General features: G+C 38.3%; 1 pseudogene; it reads left to right on the top strand.

Annotated features, from left to right (window-relative positions):
• Positions 1 to 21,241: 21,241 nt before the first annotated feature.
• LOC150048555 (FGFR1 oncogene partner 2 pseudogene) lies at positions 21,242 to 22,003 on the top strand (annotated as a pseudogene).
• Positions 22,004 to 22,771: the final 768 nt, after the last annotated feature.

Below are 22,771 nucleotides of genomic sequence, written 5' to 3'. Positions count from 1 at the left end.
ACACACACACACACACACACACACACACACTGTCCCTGGGCTTTCTCAAGGTTAGAGCTTTACCACTTGAGCCACAGGACCACTTCCAGCTTTTTCTATGTATGTGGTACAGAGTAATCAAACCCAGGTCTTCGTGCATGTAGGTAAGCACTCTACCACTAGGCCAAACTCCTGGCATACTTCTTTTATTTTTAAATTATAAACCTATAGTTTTACATGTAGCTTTCTTATCAGGAGTATAATATAAAATATTTGGTCACATTCTGTAGTTTTATTTCATCCCAAAATAAAACACAGAAGTTTTATTATTGACTAAGCTCGAGTTTAGTTGTTGCTACTGCTTTGGTGCTGGACCTGAGAAATCATTAGCCATGTCAAGAGCAAAAAGATATGCTCTAACATTTTCTTCTTCTAAGATTTTTAAAATAATTTTGGCCCATATATTTAGGATTTTTGTACATTTTGAGTTCATTATTCTAAGAGATACAAGTGTCAGAATTCCACATATTTCTAGTTACTTCAGCATCAATTATTTAAAAGACTAAAATGTCTCCTTACCTCTTTTGACTGATACCCTTCTAAAAATCAATTGCACATAAATGTGATGATTTACTCTTGGATTCTCAATTCTATGCCATTGAGCTATACATCTATTTGTGTGTCACAACCACACTACTTTGACTCTTGTAGCTTTGTAGTAAGTTTGAATTGGAAAGCATGGACCAATTTCTGTTAAGAAAACAAGGCAGAAGAGTTTGCTTTTCGCACGGCTACTGTCTCCCAGTCCATAATGTACTTTAATTTTTTTCTAATGATGTTTTATAGTCTACATGCACAAAATATTGCACTTATTTTGTTAAACTTATTCCAATAGTTTTCTTTCTGATATTACAAATGAATTTATTTTAATTCATATGTTGTTTGTTCCTAATGTGTACAAGCATATTAATATTTGCACATTGATGTTGCATCCTGCAACCTTTCAAAAATGACTAGTGCTAATGGTTTTTTTCCACCTGAAAATTAGAACAGTTTTACTCTTTTTCCCCACAAGGCTAGATGCCTTTTATTTCCTTTTTTGTTGCCTAATTACCCCATTTGGAACTTCTAATATGTGCAGAACACAAGTCATAAAAATGGGCAACCTTGTTCAATCTTTTAACATTGTGTATGATGTTGGATATGGCTATTTCATAGACAAACTTTATCAGTTCTGGAACTTTCCACTAAAAGCAAACCTCTCTCTCCCTCTCTTGATTACTTCCTCATTCCTTCCCTTCCCCCAAAGGGTTGAGTATTGCAGAAGCAACTTTACCCCCCTTTCTTTTTATTCTACCTCTAAGTATTCTCCTTATCTTTCCTCATATAAGAGCACACAACCAATTATAGTAGGTAAGTATAATAGCTTCTTTCCATTCTATCCTTATGCTTGTAGGATGTGCAGTACATTTGTGCCTGAATTTTGATAGTACATATGCCATGGATGTTATATAAAATAAGCTGCAGGAAGTTAGTAAAGGTGTCAAATCCTAAAACCAGCCCAACGAACTTATAAGACAGTAAACTTTTAAGAGGAAAAGATATTTACAAAATGCAGCTGAGAATTTAGTTCCTAGGTCATCCTAGGAATGAAGAGAGGAAAGAAGGCAGACAGAAAGGAAGGAAGAAAAAGAGGGAGGGAGGGAGGGAAAGAAGGAGGGTGGGAGGGAAGGAGGGAAAGAAAAAGGAAAGGAAGGAGGAGGGATAGAAAGAAAGGAGAAAGAGAAAGAGGGAGGGCCAGGGAGAGAGGAGGTAGGAAGGGAGGGGGAGAAAGGGAGAGGAGGGGAGGAAGGGAGGAAGGGAGAAGAAGGAAGAAAGGAAGGAAGGAAGGAAGGAAGAAAGGAAGGAAGGAAGGAAGGAAGGAAGGAAGGAAGGAAGGAAGGAAGGAAAAGGTTTCAGAGACTGCACCTCAACCAAAGGCTGACCTTAGTAATGGTGCATACCTATCATCCCAGTGGCTGGGGGAAATATAAATTAGAGTTCAGTCCAGACCAGCCCAGGCATAAAGGAAGGCTCTATCTCATTAAAAAAAAAAAACAATTAACATGCAAAAAGGGGCCTGACTTAAGTGGTGGCATTCCTGCCTAGCAAGTGCAAAGCCTGCAGTACCACAAAAACAAAACAAAAGAGCCCCCAAACTCTTGACATGATGCTGCTGCATCAGTGTGCACATTAAGAGTTGCTAGATAGTAAGTGCTGCTTTTAAGAAGATGATGAATGCTTTGCATATATGTTCATTTGAAATAAGGAAGGGAAGGGAGAAAACAAGATAATTAAGATGATTAAGGAGGTGGAGGGAGGGAAAGAGGGAGAAAAGCATGGGAAGGGGTATCAATGTCCAAGAAGAAATGTATCCACTACCTAAAGAATGTAAATGTAATCCTCTATGTATCACTTTAAAAAAAGAAGATAATAGATGGGCTGGGAGTATGGTTCAGGTAGTAGAGTGCTTGCTTAATAAATGGAAATCCCTCAATTCAACCTTAGTACCACCACCACCAAAAAATAAAAATAAAAAGACTGATCACCAAGAGGCTGGCCACCCAAGGAAAAAAGAAAATAATAATAATAAAAAATAGTCCCAGACAAGGTAAAACACAAAATGACTGAATTGATTGAATGATTTGCTACAATTTGCTCTTCTACTGCCCTCTGTGATATTCATTTTCCACCCTAGGTTTTTAGCTCTTTTCTTTTAGCTTTATGGACAGTCTAGGGACTAGTAAGTGCTTGGCTTGGCTGCCCTATGGATTGTTCTCTTAGCTAGCAGAATGAAAATATTGCTTGTCTCCTGGTCCTCATCTTACACATATCCCTGGTATGACTTTTCTCCACTTGTATATGACAAATACAATCTGAAAAGCAAGCCATAAAAATCCATCTCATATGATTTCAAAGACAAGCAACAATGGGTTGCTGTGAGTCTCAATGGCAAGCTGAGATTTGCTCTTTGAATTGAAACTATTCCTGCTATTTATGATAGAAGATAAATTAGTCTCTGCTTATTTCCATTCCACCAACTCTAACATCCAAGGAAATTTGGGGGATAAAAAAGGACTTTAAAGAGCAAAAAATCCTTTCATCCATCAGAAGAAATTGTAGCTACCAGAGTACATTAGAAGTTAGATAAATGTGGATTGTCTACTTTATCGAAAGATGGCATCATTTTTCCTTAGCTTATAAATACTACTTGGAGGGAGGAAAAGAAAAGCTACATTACTATATGGACTTTGTCAGATTTCTTTTTGCTGGTCCTGGGACTTGAACTCAGGGCCTGGGCACTGTCCTTGGGCTTTCTCAAGTCTTGTGCTCTACCATTTGAGTACCACTTCTGGCCTTTTCTGCTTATGTGATACTGAGGGATCAAACCAAGGGCTTCACAGATGCTAGGCAAGCACTGTACCGCTAGGCCACACTCCCCACCCCTTTGTCAGTTCCTAGTGGGTGTGTTTAAGTGCCATTGATTGTTGTGATCAGATAGTAATATATCTCACTGTGACAGATTTGCTGTGGTGCTCCATGCTAAACTAGAGCGTTTGGACATTGCTGGAAATTGAGAAAAAACAAGGGATTAGAACACCCAATAAGAAGGATGAAATTATACAAAAGGTGATGAGACTTGATTTGCCAATCAGTTGAGACCCATGCTAATCAAACAATCAAAATGCAATGTGATCTTCTAAGGGTTTTGATGAAGTGTGGTGCTGACATATTATGAATGAGTAAAGTGTAGAATCTACCCAGATCTTGGGCCTGTGAGTTAACTATACTATGATACCGCGTACATATCTTCCTGAGGCCTCTCCTGTGGTTCCTCCTACCAATCCTTCCTAAGAAAGGGATCTTCCATTTGGTTACTGGATAATATCATTCAGGTCTCAATTTTCAACCAGTTTAAATATGGAGATTTAAGAAGCTAATGTCATAGTCAAAGCCTAAAAAGTGGAAACTGTTATGGAAATGGTCATGAATCTCTATAGCCATTTTCATTAGGCTAGATACTTGTTGCCAAGTCATGATGATAAGGATAAAGAAGACTATTGTGAAACCAAAGAAATAATTTCATGTCCACCAGAGTATCTTAAGGAAATTGAGTCCCTAGCCTAACGGAAATGCCAAGGCATTTTTTTTAAGTTACCAACTTCTTTCCAAGGGCATTTGCATTTGTGGTTTTATTTTGAGTAAATTTCCCCAGAGAAATGTCTGAGGATGTAAGAGTATAAGTAGTGTTGGAGCAAGAAATGGAAATAATACTCAGGCATTAAATAGTACTCCACTGGAGGTTCCGTTAGTTAAGAGAATATTCCTTATCTCTCTGGTGGAGCAATTTTATTTGGAGCAAGAATGTACATGAAATATGAAAGGATGGAGACAGAGGGGAAATCATAAGACTACATAAAGAAAAAAAGATGATAAAATCCACCTTTTATTCTTCTATATGAAAAGTCCTAAATTTCCAAATAGAAAATACTTTCTCAGGAATAGTTCCTAGGTACAAAAAGATTACTCAGTCTCTCCACAGTGCTTGACTTCTGATGACACCTTGGAAAGACACTTGGGGAGTGGACTTTAATTAGAACTACATTATAATGAGTTAAGTAGAGAGATATTTATAAATGAAATGATTTAACTACCTGCAATGAAAATTCAAATTTTCACTGCTTTAATTCTATATTTTGAGGAAGTATCTTCATAAGTGGTATGGAACATCATTACAATATACCATTAACATTATTAGAAACTTAGGGGTAAGGAGGAATTTTGTCAGGGTTTAGGGGTAAAAACTCAGCACAGGATTCTGTCTCTGTCTCTTTCTCCTTCAGTTTCCTGGTATGCAGCTCCAAAAATGCTTGGAATTTCCTAAGCAACAAATGCCTTATTGCTTATTCACAAGAGATTGGTAGGTAGGGGCTCCTAGATAGACTCTGGAGGGGAACTAGTTGCCAAAGGAACAAATCTCCAGATTAGAGTTTGAATCTTTACCTCATACTTTGATCTGGGGAAGGGATTGTGGCGGATGGTTGAGTTAATAGGCAATCATTTACTCCATCACGTTTACATAATGAGGCCCCCATGAAAACACAAAAGGAAGAGTTTAGAGAGTTTCTGGGTTTCTGAACTTAACAATTATTAAAAAACAATAAGTCATTTAGGAATAATGATAGATTTAAGAAAGCATATCTTCAGACAGGCCATGTGAATGGCTAATAATCACATGAAAAGAAGCTCAGCATTGTTAGTTGTCACAGAAAACACATTTAAATTATGGCACATCATTTTACTTCCACTAGATCCCAATTAGACATCAAAATGATAGACAATAACAGTGATGATAAAGATGTGGCAAATTGTATCCCTTTTCATTGCTGACTAGAATCTAAAATGTCAAATATATTCTGGGAAACAAAAACTTGAATAGAAGCAAAATTAGAATAGAAATACTATAGAATCCAACAATTTTATCTCTGGATGTGTTACCCCAAGGATTTAAAACACGGATTCATAAAGATATATGTGAATCAATGTCCTAGCACAAAGTGGAGTATATACATACAGTCGTTTATTCTGTTTCAAAATGGGAGGACTGTCTGACACATACTACACAAGGAGAAACCTTGGGGAATGTTAGGCTCAAGCCAGGCACTAAACTACACATAGTCTATAATTTTACTTATATGAGCTACCTAGAGAAATCAGATTCACAGAGGAAGGGGAGTGTGGCACTTGTAAAGGGCTGGAGGAGAAAGAAATGAGGAGTTAGTGTTCAGTGTGCACTTCAGTTTGAAGTGATGAACAGACCTAGACATGGCTGTTGGTGGCAGTGGCACATAATATGAGTATTCTCAATATCATTGAACTGCACAGTTAAAAAGGTTTAAGATGGTAAAGTGTTCCATCTTCTGCAAAGTATAACATAAAATATATATTTTGCAACAGTTAAAAAGTTAATTAATTAAAAAATGCAAGGGTAAGATCAGAAATGCTTTGCTTCCTCCCAAATCTGAAAGCCACAGCCAAATTTTGTCCTCACAGCCAAATTTTGGACAGTGTGAGTTCAAAGGTTAAATGATGGCAGTTGTCAATCTTGGCTGGCTGAATATTAGGATAACCTTTCTTTTTTCAATCACATAGCAATTTATACGGACTACCTTGGTATTTTCAAATTCACTGGCCATACTAATATGCAAATGTATTTGACATTTATGAGACCATATGAATGCAGTACATAGCTTCCCAACCCACTTGCAATTGCTCCTGAGGATTTGGCCTACCTACTTATCTGTCTAGCCTTATCTTTCTTTTTTTCATATATTTTTATTGTAATTAATAGAAGGGTTACATTATATTCATCAGATAGAAGATACATTACTTCACAAATATTGATTCCCTTTCTCATGCTATGGTCCCCATTTCCTTCCCCCCTTCTCCCCACCCCCCAACCCCGGCACAACTTGATTTCCCCCCTTCCCTCTCCTGTTTCAGATAACCAATTAAGCATATATAAAATGTATCAGATAACAAGGTAAAATATTGTAACAATATGAGATAACCAAAGGACAGCAAGAGAGGTGAGAAATAAATAGTACATTAAGGACAACAATCATTCATTATATGGCTTTTGTTTCTATATCCTGGAGGTCCTTACATTTAGCGGCATACTATATTGTCTAGCCTTATCTTTCTAACACCTTCCTCCAACATACAGCGAAGTGACATCTGATCCAAATGACTTGTCATTTGCCCTTTCCTGTCTGTGTCTGTCTTCTGTCCCTCTGTTCACATTTCCTCTCACATTGCCAAACTCTAATGGTAGAGGACCTTTTCTTAAGAAATTTGCCCTCCACACCTGTCATGGCTACACCAGGTGCATCTGCTCTGAACCCTGGAAGGACTGATTTCACACAGTGCCCTATACTGTGGACCTGCATACTTTCCTACATTTGCAGTAGAAAGTCACAGATGGAAGTCAGTATCAAGAAAGAAGCCGAAGCCAAGATAGTTATCTTTAAAAAGAAGTCATCAGGTCCCAATTAAATAGTAATTTTAAGTAAATACTTAAAAAGAACTAGCATGGTAACATAAAAATAAATCTGTTTTAGTATGTGTGTGTATGTCCACCTGCTGGTCCTGGGGCTTGAATTCAGAGCGTGGACATTGTCCCTGAGCTTTTTGTGCTTAAGGTTAATGTTCTATCACAGCTTCATTTTGGTGATTGGAGATGAGACTCTCACGGACTATGTAGTCTGGGCTGACTTTGAAACACAACCCTCAGATCTCAGCCTTCTGAATATCTAGGGTTAAAGGCATGAGCCACTGGTGCCTGGCTGTTTTTTAATGAGCCATTATTATGTACTGAAATTGTCCCAATGCTTTACTTGAGGTTTCTTACTGAATTCCAAAAGCAACCCCAGGAGAAACTGCAGTCATCTCCATGTTAGAAATGAGGAAATAATCACAAAGAGGTAAAAAATTTATTCAAGATCTTGGCTACTTTGCAGCAGCCCTGGAATGTTCAGTTGGGTCCCAGACTCTTCCTGGTTTGAAGAAGGAGATAGAGCAAATATAAGACATTACTGAAACATTAAAGGGAGATAAAGGGCAGCTGCTAGTGGAAAAAGAATAAGTCACAGACAGAAAAGGAAAACTAAAACCTTCTTTATTCTTCTCTGGCTTACACTTAACTGTGAGTTGGTATTACATTTATAAAACCAAGACAGGGAGGTGGCATACACGAAGGTCTTGTTCCTCAGCTATACTTACCCAGATTCAGCCCACCAATATTTGCTGAGGCTCTGTGGTGTGCAAGAACAGTACAGGATGTCTGAGTTCCAAGTACAGATGACATGAGATCTTTTCCCATAAGGAGTTCTCACTGTAGTGGGAACGAATGATACACTACCAATGAACATTCCAAGTACAATGGTATGTGTTCTCATAAACAAGGTATGTGTTAAAAAGCTGTGGAAATACAAAGAAACCACACTCTCTGGAGAAAATCAGGGAGAATGTTACAAGCATAAATGAATTTTTCCTCAGTGTATGAACAGGTGGCCACATGGAAAAAACAAGTGCAACGTTGAACATTTGTCAAAGCACAGGATAGTCCTTGGGAACTAGCTAGTGAGCCAGGGTCATGGCAGATGTCTTCATCTGCTTTGGGCTGCCATAGCAGAGTGGCTAATTTATGAAAAACAGATATTTCTTTTTCAATTTATTTTCTCATATATTTTAATTAATAGAAGGGATACATTATATTCACCAGATAAAAGGTGCATTACTTCACATACATTGATACCCTTTCTCATGTCTTAGTCCCTATTTCCCTCCTCCCACCCCCGCCCCTCATCTTGTTTTCCCCCTTCCCTATCTGATTTCAAATAACCAAATAAACATATATACAATATATCAGAAAACAAGGTGAAATACTGTAACCATATGAGATAACCAAAGGACAGCAAAAGAGATGAGAGATAACATAGTACTTTAAGGACAACAATCACTCATTATATGGCTTTTGTTTCTATATCCTGGAGGTCCTTTCATTTAGCATCATTCTATATGGCTTTATGAATCGAGGTTTTGTTCTATTGTAAATCTCTGCTAGGAGATCCCAAGGTTTCTACTGATTATGACAAATGAGGGAAACCACTGAGCCTATGTTCCTTTGAGTATGGCTTACTTCACTTAATATGATTTTTCCTAAGTCTTTCCATTTCCTTACAAATGGGGCAATGTCATTCTTTTTGACAGCAGCATAGAATTCCATTGTGTACAAATACAACATCTTGTTGATCCACTCATCAACTGAGGGACATCTGGGTTGTTCCATATCTTTGCTATGGCAAATAGTGCTGCAATGAACATCACTGTGCTAGTGGCTTTAGTATGTCCTTGTTTCTGGACGGTTGGGTAAATGCCAAGTAGTGGAATTGCTGGGTCATAGGGGAGTTCTATGTTTAGTCTTTTGAGGCACTGCCATACTGCTTTCCATAGGGGTTGAATGAGTTTGCACTCCCACCAACAGTGTAGTAGTGATCCCTCCTGGCCACATCCCCTCCAGCATCTGCTGTTATTAGTTTTTTTTGATCCTTGCCATTCTAACTGGAGTGAGGTGGAATCTCAAAGTTGTTTTGATTTGCATTTCTTTTTTGGCCAGAGATGTTGAGCATTTCTTCATGTGTCTCTAGGCCATTCTTATTTCTTCTTCAGAGAAGACTCTCTTGAAGGCTTTGGCCCATTTTTTAATGGGATGGTTGTTTCTTTGGAGATAAGTTTTGGTGTGTTTAGATATGAGGCCTTTGTCCTAAAAACAGTTATTTCTTAATAATTCTTACAGCTCAAATCCAGGGTTGATGGTCCAGCATCTGGCAGGACCTTCTTGCTATGCCATCCTCTGATGGAAGGTGGAAGGGCAGGAAAGCATGAGGAGAAGGCACAAGAAATATGTCCTTTTATCTGCAGCCCACTCCCAAGACAATGGCACCAACCCAGAGTAAGCACCAGGCTCTCAGGATCACCCACTTCTTAAAGGTTTCATATCTCAGCATTGTTGTATTGAGGATTAAGTTTCAATACATGAATTTGAAGGGTACATTTAGGGCCAGATTATGAAAGATTTTCTATACCATGAAGGAAATCAACACCAAGAGATCTGACTTTGTTCTAAGTATTTATAAGCCAGAGACCCACAATTTTAATATGTGTTTAAGAAAAAAATGTTTTGCTAGAAAAATGGAGAATTGATTGAAAGAAGAGTTAGGATTCCCACAATGAGAGTCCAGGTAAGATCTGATATATACATATGTTTGTCCACATCTATATCTATCTATATGTCTATATCTGTGTGTGTCTATATGTATGTATATATGTGCATATATATATATATATATTTCAGCTCTCCAGTTGCCAGGCAACATTAAAGCATGTTTGAGAAGGGGAGTGGTGCAGTGGACATGGACTCTGAAGCGGAATAGACTCAAACTTCCTGACTTTGCCAGTTAGTGCTATGACATTAAGGGTGAATCTCACATATAAAATGCAGATAATATAAATCTATCTTAATGATATGTTCAAATTATCCACACAGTGCACAATAATACCAGGCTGAGTCGGCACATTGCATTTTTAAATATTAAGGTAGTATTTTAGATAGGATATCACACTTCTGCCTGAGTCTGCCTCAGAGTTTGATTCTCCTACTTCTGTCTCTTGATTGCAGCCATGCACCGCGTGCCCAGCACATTGCAGTCTTTGATGTTCAGATATATGATGGAAATGGTAGTTAAAAGACGGCCAGTGACCTGTGTTCAAAATAGGAAAAAGGGACAAGGGAAGAGACTATTTGGCTAAAGTACTTAGGTTAAGGCACGGTGGAATTATTCCTAGTAAAAGAGCTCTTTATGTTCCAGAAGTAGGTTTTTGTAACAGGAAAATGAACCATACACTTTTTCCATTTGATCCCATGTAATGTTCTAAGGTTCATTTTTCTCAGCGAGTTTACAGAACAATCCTGGAAGACTCCACCTGCCAGACATCAGCACTTACTGTAATTCAGTGCACAGTGATGCGAATCATGAAAGATCTTGAGCACCATGAGGAAATGAAATTGTAGTCCTCCAGGGCTGGCAGTGGGGTGCATGCAGAAGATAAGAGCCCGAGAGGCAGATGAATAATGGCCGCAAGCAACATCTTTATTGATTTCCCGAATGGCAGGGATTTGACCTGTTTGCAGCTCTTATGTAATCACTGTAACAAATCCAGATGAATTATCCAAAAATTCCCAAATGCCTATTCCTTTTCATTTTAAATAACAAGCATTATCTGAGAGAGCTGGTTCTTCAGAACGATGACTAAGGCAATTTTTTTTTCCAGCAAGTATTGTGCACAGGAAAAAGTTCATTGCTTCCATCCTCACTTCCCACATCCCATATTCTGCACTCCTGGGTATAAAAATATTTGTATTTAAATAAATGTTAAATGTCATGCATTTATAATTAAAAGCAATTCTGTGCTCAGAACAGAAATTTCTGACTTTAAGTCGAGAGGGGGAAAAAAACAACACCTGTATTTTCCTCAAAGGTAAATTTCACAAGATTCAAATGTAGTTTACGTCAAGCTAATAGACTTAGAAACTCAGTGGTTATAGGTGGTCACACATGTGAACAAATGCCTTAAAATAAATCTCTTTTCTTATCGTCTTCACTCTCTCCATCTTACTCCTGTTGATTCTTTTCTCTGGTGAATGCTCGTTATGTCTTACTGTTATCATCCTTGATTTAATGATGGTTTTGTGTGTTTGCTTAATTTCAGTCACGTATAGATGGATGGAATCCCTGATAGGTTAACAAATGACATATAAATGATTATGTAAACATTGGATTTTAAAAGGCATACTGCTGATTTTTAAATACTAAAATGAAAATCTGCTCTAAATTGGTCCAACTCCTAGGCTGCAGTTATTGATTAAAATAAATTGAAGAGATTGGGACCTAGACTATTCCTAAAAACAATGTTCACCATTTGCAGTGTTTTTCTCTTATTTTAGAGTAAAATGCAAGTCAAGGCAAGTTAAGTATAAAATAAGAGGATTCCTTAAGCTTTAAATTTCTACTCATGCTTAAAATATCAGGCTTGGTCATAAGTTATTTGATAAGGTCAGCACCTCATGCAAACTATAATTTCTCAGATACTAAAATATTTTAGGCTACCTATGTGGCAACCATGGTAAAGTGGATCTAGTTAACTGTTGGTTCCAATTTAAAATAGTTACTTTTCTACTAGGTTCTTTAATTTGAGAATCACAATAAAATATGCAATGTATTTCTAAAATGTAATGTCAGCCATGCATCAAAGTGCAAAGTTTCAAGGAAGAATACAAAATATCCCCTGATGCAAATCCAAGTGGAAGGTCAAACACGCCATGGTTAGGAAAGAGCAAGGAGATCCCTCGTGCTCTTGAAAGCAAAGACTTGACTCCATTAAGACATTCTCTAGTAAAGCCGTTTTAAAAATAAAGCTTTAAATAATATGTGAAATATTGGCTTGCCTTGGAATAAGATCAATTTCCTCAAAACACTTGCAAGAATATTTGAGTAACTTCCATAAAAAGAATAATTTGTGAATAAATATCTGAATTCTAGAGAAGGCTTCCTCTCTCTCTCTCTCTTTCTCCTTCCCCCTCCCTTCCTCCCTCTCATTATCTAAGGTCCTCATCTTACCCTAAAGCAGTGATATTTTCTCCCAGGAGTGATTTTGTCTCTGGGCCTCATTTGGCAATGACTAGAAGCATTTTTAGTTGACACATGGGAGAGGAAGGGCGGGAAGGGGAAAGGTGCTGTTGGCATCTGGTGAGTAGAAGTCAGGGATGCTGCTGAACAGCATGCTGAAATGCACAAGACCCACATTCAAGAATTATCTGGCCCCAAATACCAATGTCTTAGAGACTGGGCAATGCTGGTCTACAGTAGGGTAGGAGCATGGCATTACAACACAAATAAATAGAATATTTTCATAATTGAATTCCACCAGTCTTTTGAACCCCCCCAAAAGCTGGTAGCCTTATTTATCAGCACTTCCTGTGACACTCAGGTTTCAAGGTGGATGTGTGAGGAAAACTCAGAAAATAGATTTTATATTATGCCTCAACCGTGATCCTCAAATGAAAGTCCTAAAATTAATGGAACGAAGAGGGAATACCTTATAGTAAATAATCAGGAAGACTGCTTATTTTATTCCAATATTTTCCAAAGTGTGGTTGTACATTGGCTGAATGTTCCCAAAGATAGTATTAGTATTTCAGTGAATTTTGGGGGGTCCTGAAGTCCTTACTGTATTTTAACAATCATTTTAACAATGATTCCTACACAGACATTATTTTACTCCATTCTACTGGATACTATTTGGTTTGTGGGCTGTTTTCTTTTCTTTATCCTTCTTGTTCCTCTCTATCTCTTTCCTCCTCACTTTCCAAACCCTCATTCTGGACAGCACATAAATTTTAGGGAGCATATTTACTCTCAACGTAGTAATTTTGTGGCCAGTAATGGAGTCTGATAATTCCCAAGCTTCCAGGAACCTGAACATGATTTCACCTATACCAGCTGTCAGTTTTCGCAAGTATCTTTGTCTCTTGAAAACCTATTGTATGCTTGTGTTTTCCACCAGTGTGCCATCCCACCTGCCAGAACTCAGAACTCACTGTACTCAAGGCTCCAACCCACCCAGTCTTCTGCAGACAGGCTGCCACTTCCTGGTTAAACAGCACCCACTCCTATGCTTTAATCCCACTTGAGGAGGGTTTGCTCCACTCAAAAGGCTTTAGAGACTTTCAAAGTACAACTTTCAGGTACTAGAAAATTGTTGGTAGATACCAAACAAAGTTACAGCAGAAAACACCAGTTCGCATAATTACTCATCAATACTTTTCATTCACGACAAAATAAAAAAATAATAATCTGTATAATTAACCTGTACAAAATGACATGGTTAATACGGTTTGGAAAAGTAAGAATTATAGAATGTTAAACTACTTAAATGGGATACATGATCAATTCTTGCTGGGGATCTTTTTTTCTCTCTTGCTTTATTCTGATGGGGAAGAAATGAAGATTCAGGGACAGGACCTCCTGGCCAAACTCACCCAGGGAACTCATCGAAGTTACAAATGGAACCAGAAAATGAATCATCCTCCACATGTATAAAAGGCCAAAACACAAAGATCCTATTATTCATAAGCAGAATTTTCCCATTGTTTCCCAGTACTTCATCTTTTAGCCCCAAATCCTCAATTCCTTGGACAAATTAGAAAACCTTATAAAATGCCAGCATTGCTTTTTTTTTTTTTACAAAAAGTTATAAACAACCACAACAGTTTTCAGGCATAATCACTTTATGTCAACTATGTGTATGCATGGGTGCATTGGTATCTATAAATTTCATCTTTGTACTCATATATGTTTGCATACTAGATTTCCAAATCTAGCTGTTTTCTCTCATCTCCCAGAAAGATAACAGCACTTCTGCTATTTTGTTAGCATATCTATAACCACACAGATCCATTATGAGAGTTAGAATTGTTTACAGGCTTAGGTTGAGGGTAAAAATGCATATCTTGATAGTTTCGTTTCAATTGTGTTTATAATCTTTTGCTAGAAAAAAATGAAAAGAGAAGCAATCAATGTTCTGTGAAAAGGAAGGAGATCTAAATAAGTTGGATCTCAGGTTTGACAAGCATTTCTAGACAATTATTCTTCTTTCCCCCCACTCTACACCCCCATGCTACAGAGGGTCTCTGGCATGGGGCATAGTTACAGCTGCTGATAGATAAGTCTATCTGAGCCTTATTTAGTGCTTTTCCATAATCACCACCTAAAACATGCAAATGAAGCACATAATTTATTTTAATGTTCATCTCCATACTTTAAAATAAGCATTATTTCTTGGCAAGTGTACTTGGCAAGTTTTCTACTTTAACTGCATACATATATGTTATCAATTTTCAAAACTGGTGTGTGCATGTGGGCAAAAAGCCTATATGACTCTTACCAAGATTTTATTTCAGTGATGGGACTTTTCTTTTTTATTTATTTTGACAGTCCTAGGGCTTGAACTCAGGACCTTGGCACTGTCCTTGGGCTTTCTCAAGGCTAACACTCTACCACTTAATCCACAGCACTGCTTCTAGCTTTTTCTGTGTATGTGGTACTGAAGAATTGAACCTAAGGGCTTTGTGCATGCTAGGCAAACAATCTGCCACTAGGCCATGCTCCTAGCCCCAATGGAACTTTTCTTTATACTTACTTATATTTTTTACAAGACATACTTACTTTTTAATATTTAAAATGTATAAAGCAGCACAGAGTTTATGCAAAATTTTCCCAATTAGGCATAGTAGTGCATACCTGAAATCACTGTACTTGGGAGGTTGCAGAAGGAGCCCAAGTTTGAGGTCAGTCTGGGCCATGTAGTTAAAAGACCCTGTCTTTTTTTTTTTTTGCCTTTTTTTAAATTGTAATTAGTAAAAGGGTTACATGATATTTGCCAGATAGAAGGTGCATTAATTCACATACATTGATACCCTTTCACATGTCTTGGTACCCATTTCCCTCCCCCCCCACACCCCCCCCGTCTTGGTTTTCCCCCCTTCCCTATCAAATTTCAAATATCCAAATACAAATAAATTCAATATATCAGATAACAAAGTGAGATACTATACCAATATGAGATAACCAAGGGACAGCAAAGGAGATGAGAGACAACATAGTACATTAAGGACAACAATCATTCATTATATGGCTTTTGTTTCAGTATCCTGGAGGTCCTTTCAATTAGCTTCTCATTATATGGCCTTATGTATCAAGATTTTGCTCTATTGCAGATCTCTGCTAGTAGAGCCCAAGGTTTCTACTGATTGTGACGAATGAGGGAAACCATTGAGCCTAAGTTCCTTTGAGTATGGCTTACTTCACTTAATATGATTTTTTCTAAGTCTTTGCATTACCTAACAAATGGGGCGATGTCATTCTTTCTGACAGCAGCATAGAATTCCATTGTGTACAAATACCACAACTTGTTGATCCACTCATCAACTGAGGGACATCTAGGTTGGTTCCATATCTTTGCTATGGTGAATAGTGCTGCAATGAACATTGTTGTGCTAGTGGATTTAGTATGTCCTTGTTTCTGGATGGTTGGGTAAATGCCAAGTAGTGGAATTGCTCGGTCATAGGGGAGTTCTATGTTTAGCCTTTTGAGGCACTGCCACACTGCTTTCCATAGTGGTTTGCACTCCCACCAACAGTGTAGTAGTGATCCCTCCTGGCCACATCCCCTCCAGCATGTGTTGTTATTCGTTTTCCTGATCCTGGCCATTCTAACTGGAGTGAGGTGGAATCTTAGAGTTGTTTTGATTTGCATTTCTTTTATGACCAGAGATGTTGAGCATTTCTTCATGTGTCTATAGGCCATTTTTGTTTCTTCTTCAGAGAAGACCCTCTTTAAGTCTTTGGCCCATTTTTTAATAGGATGGTTGTTACTTTGGAGGTTAGTTTTGGAGTGATTCAATTTTTGAGTTGTTGATATATTTTAGATATGAGGCCTTTGTCCGTTGTTTGGTTGGTGAAGATCTTCTCCCACTCTGTAGGCTTCCTGATTAGTTTACTAGCTATGACCTTTGCCATACAAAAGCTCTGCAGTTTAATGCAGTCCCACTTATCCAGCCTTTCTCTGATTTGTTGTGATTCTTGGTCCTTATTAAGAAAGTTTCGACCTGTGCCAAGGAGGCCTAGTGTATCTCCTATTCCTCCCTGTAAAGTTTTCAGTGTGTCAGCTTTTACCTCCAGGAAAAGACCCTGTCTTAAAAAAAAAATAAGTGAAGTAAGCCAAACTCAAAGGAATTAAGGCTCAGTGGTTTCCCTCATCTGTCATAATCAGTAGAAACCTTGGACTCTACTAGCAGAGATTTGCAACAGAGCAAACCCTTGATACATAAGGCCATATAGTATGAAGCTAATTGAAAGGACCTCCAGGATATTGAAACAAAAGCCATATAATGAATGATTGTTGTCCTTAAGGTACTATGTTATCTCTCATCTCTTTTGCTGTCCCTTGATTATCTCATATTGTTACAGTATTTCACTTTGTTATCTGATATATTGGATATATGCGTATTTGGTTATTTGAAATTGGATAGGGAGGGGGGAAAACAAGATGGGGGGCTTGGGGGGAGGGTAATGGGGACCAAGACATGTGAAAGGGTATCAATGTATGTGAATTAGTGCACCTTCTATCTGGCAAATATCATGTAATCCTTTTATTAATTACAATAAAAAAATTAAAAAAAATCCCAAATGAAACTGTTTGTCCCTCTGATTCACTAGAATTTACACATCTGTATTCTATGCAAGGTTCTGGTCTAATAGCTCTCATATAAATTGTTGTACTACTTCACAAAGGTCAAACTTTTCAGGTGATAGATACTCATGGATTAATATGGATGCACTGTAGAATAGACAATGTTTCTGTCACTAGGAGTTTAAGTCATACAAATATGCAAAGCAAAAAAATAACATGACCATGATGTGTGCTGTGAAGGGGATTTTTTGAGATGCTGTCACAGAGAGTGACTGGAAGGGTGTGACTGCCTCTTCTGGGTAAACCATGGGAGTGCTTAATGAAGGGATCAGCTAAGGGATTAGCATACCCTTTTTTGATGACAGGACTTTGAGCAAAGAAAACAGCAAGAGAGAAACCAAGAGAAGAACCAGATGAATAGATGGAAGGAATAAAACCAATCAAAAGACAACGAGACAAAAGGTAACAAGGAAGCAGCAGCCAATGTGGAAAGACTTCAGAGTATGGAAACAAATTTAGACTGATTTTCATTGCCATGAGAAGTCACGGGCAAGTTATTAGTAAAGAAGTTATTGCACCTGGTATATAGTTTGTACGTTTCTTTGATTATTTGAAGTAGGAAAGGGAGAAAACAAGATGATTGGAAGGGGGTCGGGGGAGGGAAATGGGAACAAAAACATGAGAAAGGGTATCAATGTATGAGAAGTAATGTACCTACTATCTGGTGAATGTAACTGTAACCCCTCTATATACTACAATTAAAAAAAGATGCTTCAAAAAAGAACAAGCAACATTGCCTAGTATACATTTCATGTTACCTTTTGCATACCTGTGACCTGATATAAATACCTTAAAGGAGGAAATATCTGGTTTATGATTTCAGAAGATTCAATTTGTCCTCCTTGGCCTCTGGTTCTGAGCCTGTGGTGAGGAGGAATAGCATGACGACAGGAATACATAGAGAAAGAGGATGTTCACCTCATAGAGGACAGGAAGTAGAGACAGGAAGGGACTAGGGACCAAGTATAATTTTCAATATTATGCCTCTAGTAACTTCCTTCAACAAAACCCTACTCTCTAAAGTTTCCAAAACTGCCTAACATAATGGCACCATTTGAGAACCAAGTGTTCAACACATAATTCTGTAGAGGATATTTCATATGTAAGCTATAACATATTTCATAAAGGACCCACTGACATCTGAGCTAACTATACAATGTATAGCTGCTTCATGTAGGCAATAATACCAATCAGAATGCCGTTGAAGATGCAGCCAGAATAGGGAGAGACACTCAAAACCTTAAGTTTGGAAAATGGCTCTCAAATGGGAACAAAATAACAAGGTGGATGGGGAGTCCATTTTTCTATTATGTAGCTAGTATTTCTTTTCACCTTTTTTATGGGGTGTAGCTGAGAAGTATCGGTATCTATCCACCCTCTCTTTTTTTATAACCATGTTTCTTGAGCTTGCTCTAGGTCATTGGGATATTAAAAAACACTTCCCATTTCTCCTTGTTACTAGAACAAATAGGAAATGAACAGAAGTGATAGGTGCAGGATATCTAGGTTATCTTCTTGAGAACACAGACATGAGAGAGAAAACTCCACTCTTCCCTTGAGCTGGAACTTGAGACATCAACCCAGTTTTGACCAAAATGTTAGCCCAGAACATATTGGAGCAGTCCAACTAGGAAGAGGCACCTGCTTCCCTAAGTGACCTCATGGGATAGAGCCCTCTAGATGGCCTCCAGTCCTCATAACACAGGAAAAATTAACTTCTGTCTTTGTAGAGTCACAGTGTATGCTGTAGAATTTTGATTAGTATCACTCATTTTCTATCCGATGAGAAAAGCTCAATAAGCATTGAAGTCAAAAATCTAGGGCAAGACCAATGTCTTTATGACTGCTCAGCATTTTTAAATAAAGTCTCTTTAGTGCCTTCTTGTTTGAGATGAAAAGAAGTTAGAGCCAACTGAGAGAAAAATTCTGTAGAGACTAACTTAGTCAGAAGCCCGGAGGCCACCTCCAAGCTTGGGGAAAGTTCTGACCCCAGGCAAAATTCACAGTGCATAATAAAGGAACAATAAAGTCAAGAACTCTAAGTTGCTTCAATGTGTGATAAACTGATTTTTAAAAAAAGACAGCTAAAAGATTTGTTTTCTTGGCCAGTAATTTTTGTTCCATATATTTTTTATTGTGATTAATAGAAGGGTCACATTATATTCACCAGATAGAAGATGCATTACTTCATAAATATTGATACCCTTTCTTATGTCTTGATCCCCATTTCCCTTCCCCCATCCTTGTCCCTCATCTTGTTTTCCCCCCTTCCCTATCCGATTTCAAATAACCAAATACGCCTATATACACTATATCAGAAACAAGGTGAAATACTGTAACCATATGAGATAACCAAAGGACAGCAAAAGAGAAGACAGATAACAGTACATTAAGGACAGCAATCACTCATTATAGGGCTTTTGTTTCTATATCCTGGAGGTCCTTTCATTTAACGTCATACTACATGGCCTTATGTATCTAGGTTTTGTTCTATTGTAAATCTCTGCTTGGAGACCCCAAGGTTTCTACTGATTATGACAAATGAGGGAAACCACTGAGCCTATGTTCCTTTGAGTCTGGCTTACTTCACTTAATATGATTTTTCCCAAGTATTTCCATTTCCTTACAAATGGGGCAATGTCATTCTTTTTGACAGCAGCATAGAATTCCATTGTGTATAAATACCATATCTTGTTGATCCACTCATCAACTGAGGGGTATCTGGGTTGGTTCCATATCTTTGCTATGCAAATAGTGCTACAATGAACATCGTTGTGCTAGTGGCTTTAGTATGTTCTTGTTTCTGGATGATTGGGTAAATGCCAAGGAGTGGAATTGCTGGGTCATAGGGGAGCTCTATGTTTAGTCTTTTGAGGAACTGCCATACTGCTTTCCATAGGGGTTGAATGAGTTTGCACTCCCACCAACAGTGTAGTAGTGACCCCTCCTGGCCACATCCCCTTCAGCATCTGTTGTTATTAGTTTTTTTGATCCTGGCCATTCTAACTGGAGTGAGGTGGAATCTTAGAGTTGTTTTGATTTGCATTTCTTTTATGGCCAGAGATGCCGAGCATTTCTTCATGTGTCTCTAGGTCATTCTTATTTCTTTTTCAGAGAAAACTCTCTTTATATTTTTGGCCCATCTTTTAAAGGAATGGTTGTTTCTTTGGAGATTAGTTTTGAAGTGATTCAATTTTTTGAGCTGTTGATATATTTTAGATATGAGACCTTTGTCCGCTGTGTGGTTAATAAAGATCTTCTCCCACTCTATAGGCTTTCTAGTAAATTTGCTAGCTATGTCCTTTGCCTTACAGAAGCTCTGCAGTTTAATGCAGTCCCACTTATCCAGACTTTCTCTGATTTGATTTGTTTCTTTGTCCTTATTAAGAAAGTTTCAACCTGTGCCAAGGAGACCTAGTGTATCTAGTATTCCTTCTTTTAAAGTTTGCAATGTATCTCCTTTTACCACGAGGTCTTTGATCCATTTGGAGTTAATCCTGGTGCAGGGTGCCAAAGAAGGATCCAACTTTAGTTTTCTGCAGGTGCTTAACCAGTTCTGCCAGCACCACTTGTTGAAGAGGCTTTCTTCCATTCTATTTTTGGCTCCCATATCAAAGATTAGATGGCCATAGGTCTGTGGGTTAATAGAACCGAGGAGTTCTATTCCATTGGTCTTCAGGCCTGTTCTTGTTTGGCCAATAATTTTTAAGCAACTTTTTGTTTTAGATTATTCAGTCATCAAACATCCACTTTAGTAGGCTTTATAGTTCCATCCACATAAAATGGGTATAGCCGCCTAGTCTCTTTTGTTAGCAGTATACTAAATTTGAACACTTTTCTAAGCAATTAAAACAGTGTGTCAGGTTGTGGAGAGGTACTACATAGATGATTAAATGAATTCAGTCACAATAAATAGTAGAGTAAGAAAATAGTTTTCAAATATAGGAAAGCCTTACACTGCTTGTAAGTTTTTATGCAGATTATAAAAGAGAATAAGAGCTGGGCTCTGGCAGCTCACACCAGCTACTCAAGAGGCTACATTCTGAGGATTGTTGTTCAAAGCCTGACATAGCAGAAAAATATGTGATGTGGCCCTTTGGTAGTGAAGCAGACCCTGTGTCCTTTCGGGCTGCTTCCCCCTCCCACCTCCGTTTCCCGTCCCTGTTAGGTGTCTGTTTGCTGGAAAGGCGGGACTGGGGCACTGAGTGTCTAGGTTGGGACGTGCTGGCAAGTGTGCTGGGTTCGAGTCGCAGCGGCCGCTGATGGCTAAGAGCAGAGTACTTGTTTAGAAATGAGTTGCACAATTGAGAAGGCACTTGCAGATGCTAGAGCCCTGGTGGAAAGCTTGAGAGACCATGATGATGCAGCAGAGTCTCTGATCGAACAGACCACAGCTCTCAACAAGTGAGTAGAAGCAATCAAGCAGTATCAGGAAGAAATTCAAGAGCTTAACGAAATAGCAAGACATCGACCTCAGTCCACGTTAGTTATGGGAATCCAGCAAGAAAACAGACAAATCAGAGAACTGAAGCAAGAGAACAAAGAATTACGTTCATCCTTGGAAGAGGATCCATCTGCCTTGAACTTATAATGAGCGAGTACCGAGAACAGATGTTTAGCGGGTAATGGCTAGCAAAAGAGATGATCCTGGGATAATAATGAAGTTAAAAGAGCAGCATTCTAAGATTGACATGGTCCATCGTAACAGCTCCGAGGGATTTTTCCTTGATGCATCTCGACCCGTCCCTGAAGCACCTCAACACGGCCTGGAGAGGAGGCATTTGAAAGCAAATCATAATGAGTTACAAGCACATGTTGACCAGATAACTGAAATGGCAGCGGTAATGAGAAAAGCCATTGAAATTGATGAGAAGCAAGGTTGCAAGGCGCAAGAACGGATATTCCAACTCGAACAAGAAAACAAAGGCTTGAGAGAGAGAGTCTTCAGATCACTGGAGAATCATTTCTGAACTTGAGGAAGAAGGATGTGTCGGACAGCACATCTTTGTCAGCCTTGGTGACCAGTAGTGACTTGAGCCTGAGAAAGAGCTGAGGGTACCCACGCTGGAGTCTCATGGGCAGCTTCACTAGTCACTAGAAGTGGCCTATGAATCTTTTTTCTCGTTTGTAGTAAGTATAATGCCATAGTTAGAGATTGAAGCAACATCAGAAGCCAGATGCCATTGGCTTCTGCCTGTAATCCTAGCTACTCAGAAAGTTGAGATCTGAGAATAGTGGTTTAAAGCATGGCTGGTCAGCAAAATCTGTGAAAACTCTTTAACAGATGCTGGGTGCTAAGGGACAGCACCCAGGCTCCAAAACTGGACCACACACACACACACACACACACACACACACACACACACACACACACACACACAATAGCAACAACAAAAAGTATAATCATCATAACTTATTCCGAAACATAATTATAAGCGGACACTGATTAACTGTATGGTGACCCAATGAAACATGTTCACGGTGACTGCTGAACATAGCAAGGCAAATCTTCTCAAAAGTAACAGTATTATTTTCTAGATGACTTGCAGATTAATCGAGATATTCCTGATGTTTGCAATTTTTGTAGAATTATCTCAAAATACAAGCTTTTGTTGTGATTTTTTTTTAATGGAAGATCCTCAGACTACATTTTATCCCTTTTTGGTGTCAAGATCAACAAATATATACCATGAGTCTTTGTAATTTACTTACAGCTAACAATTGTCCATGGCTTGATTGTATTAATTATCATTTCAGGAATGAAAGAGAAGGAATATTACTTTCTAAGAAAGAAGGTCTTACAATAGACATATTTAGTAGG

The sequence above is a fragment of the Megascapheus bottae genome, chromosome 21, assembly GCF_031878675.1.
Source record: "Megascapheus bottae isolate mThoBot1 chromosome 21, mThoBot2.hap1, whole genome shotgun sequence".
In the NCBI taxonomy this organism is placed as follows: domain Eukaryota; kingdom Metazoa; phylum Chordata; class Mammalia; order Rodentia; family Geomyidae; genus Megascapheus; species Megascapheus bottae.
Note: the sequence above shows the minus strand (reverse complement) of the source record. Positions and strands in the feature narration are given on the sequence as shown.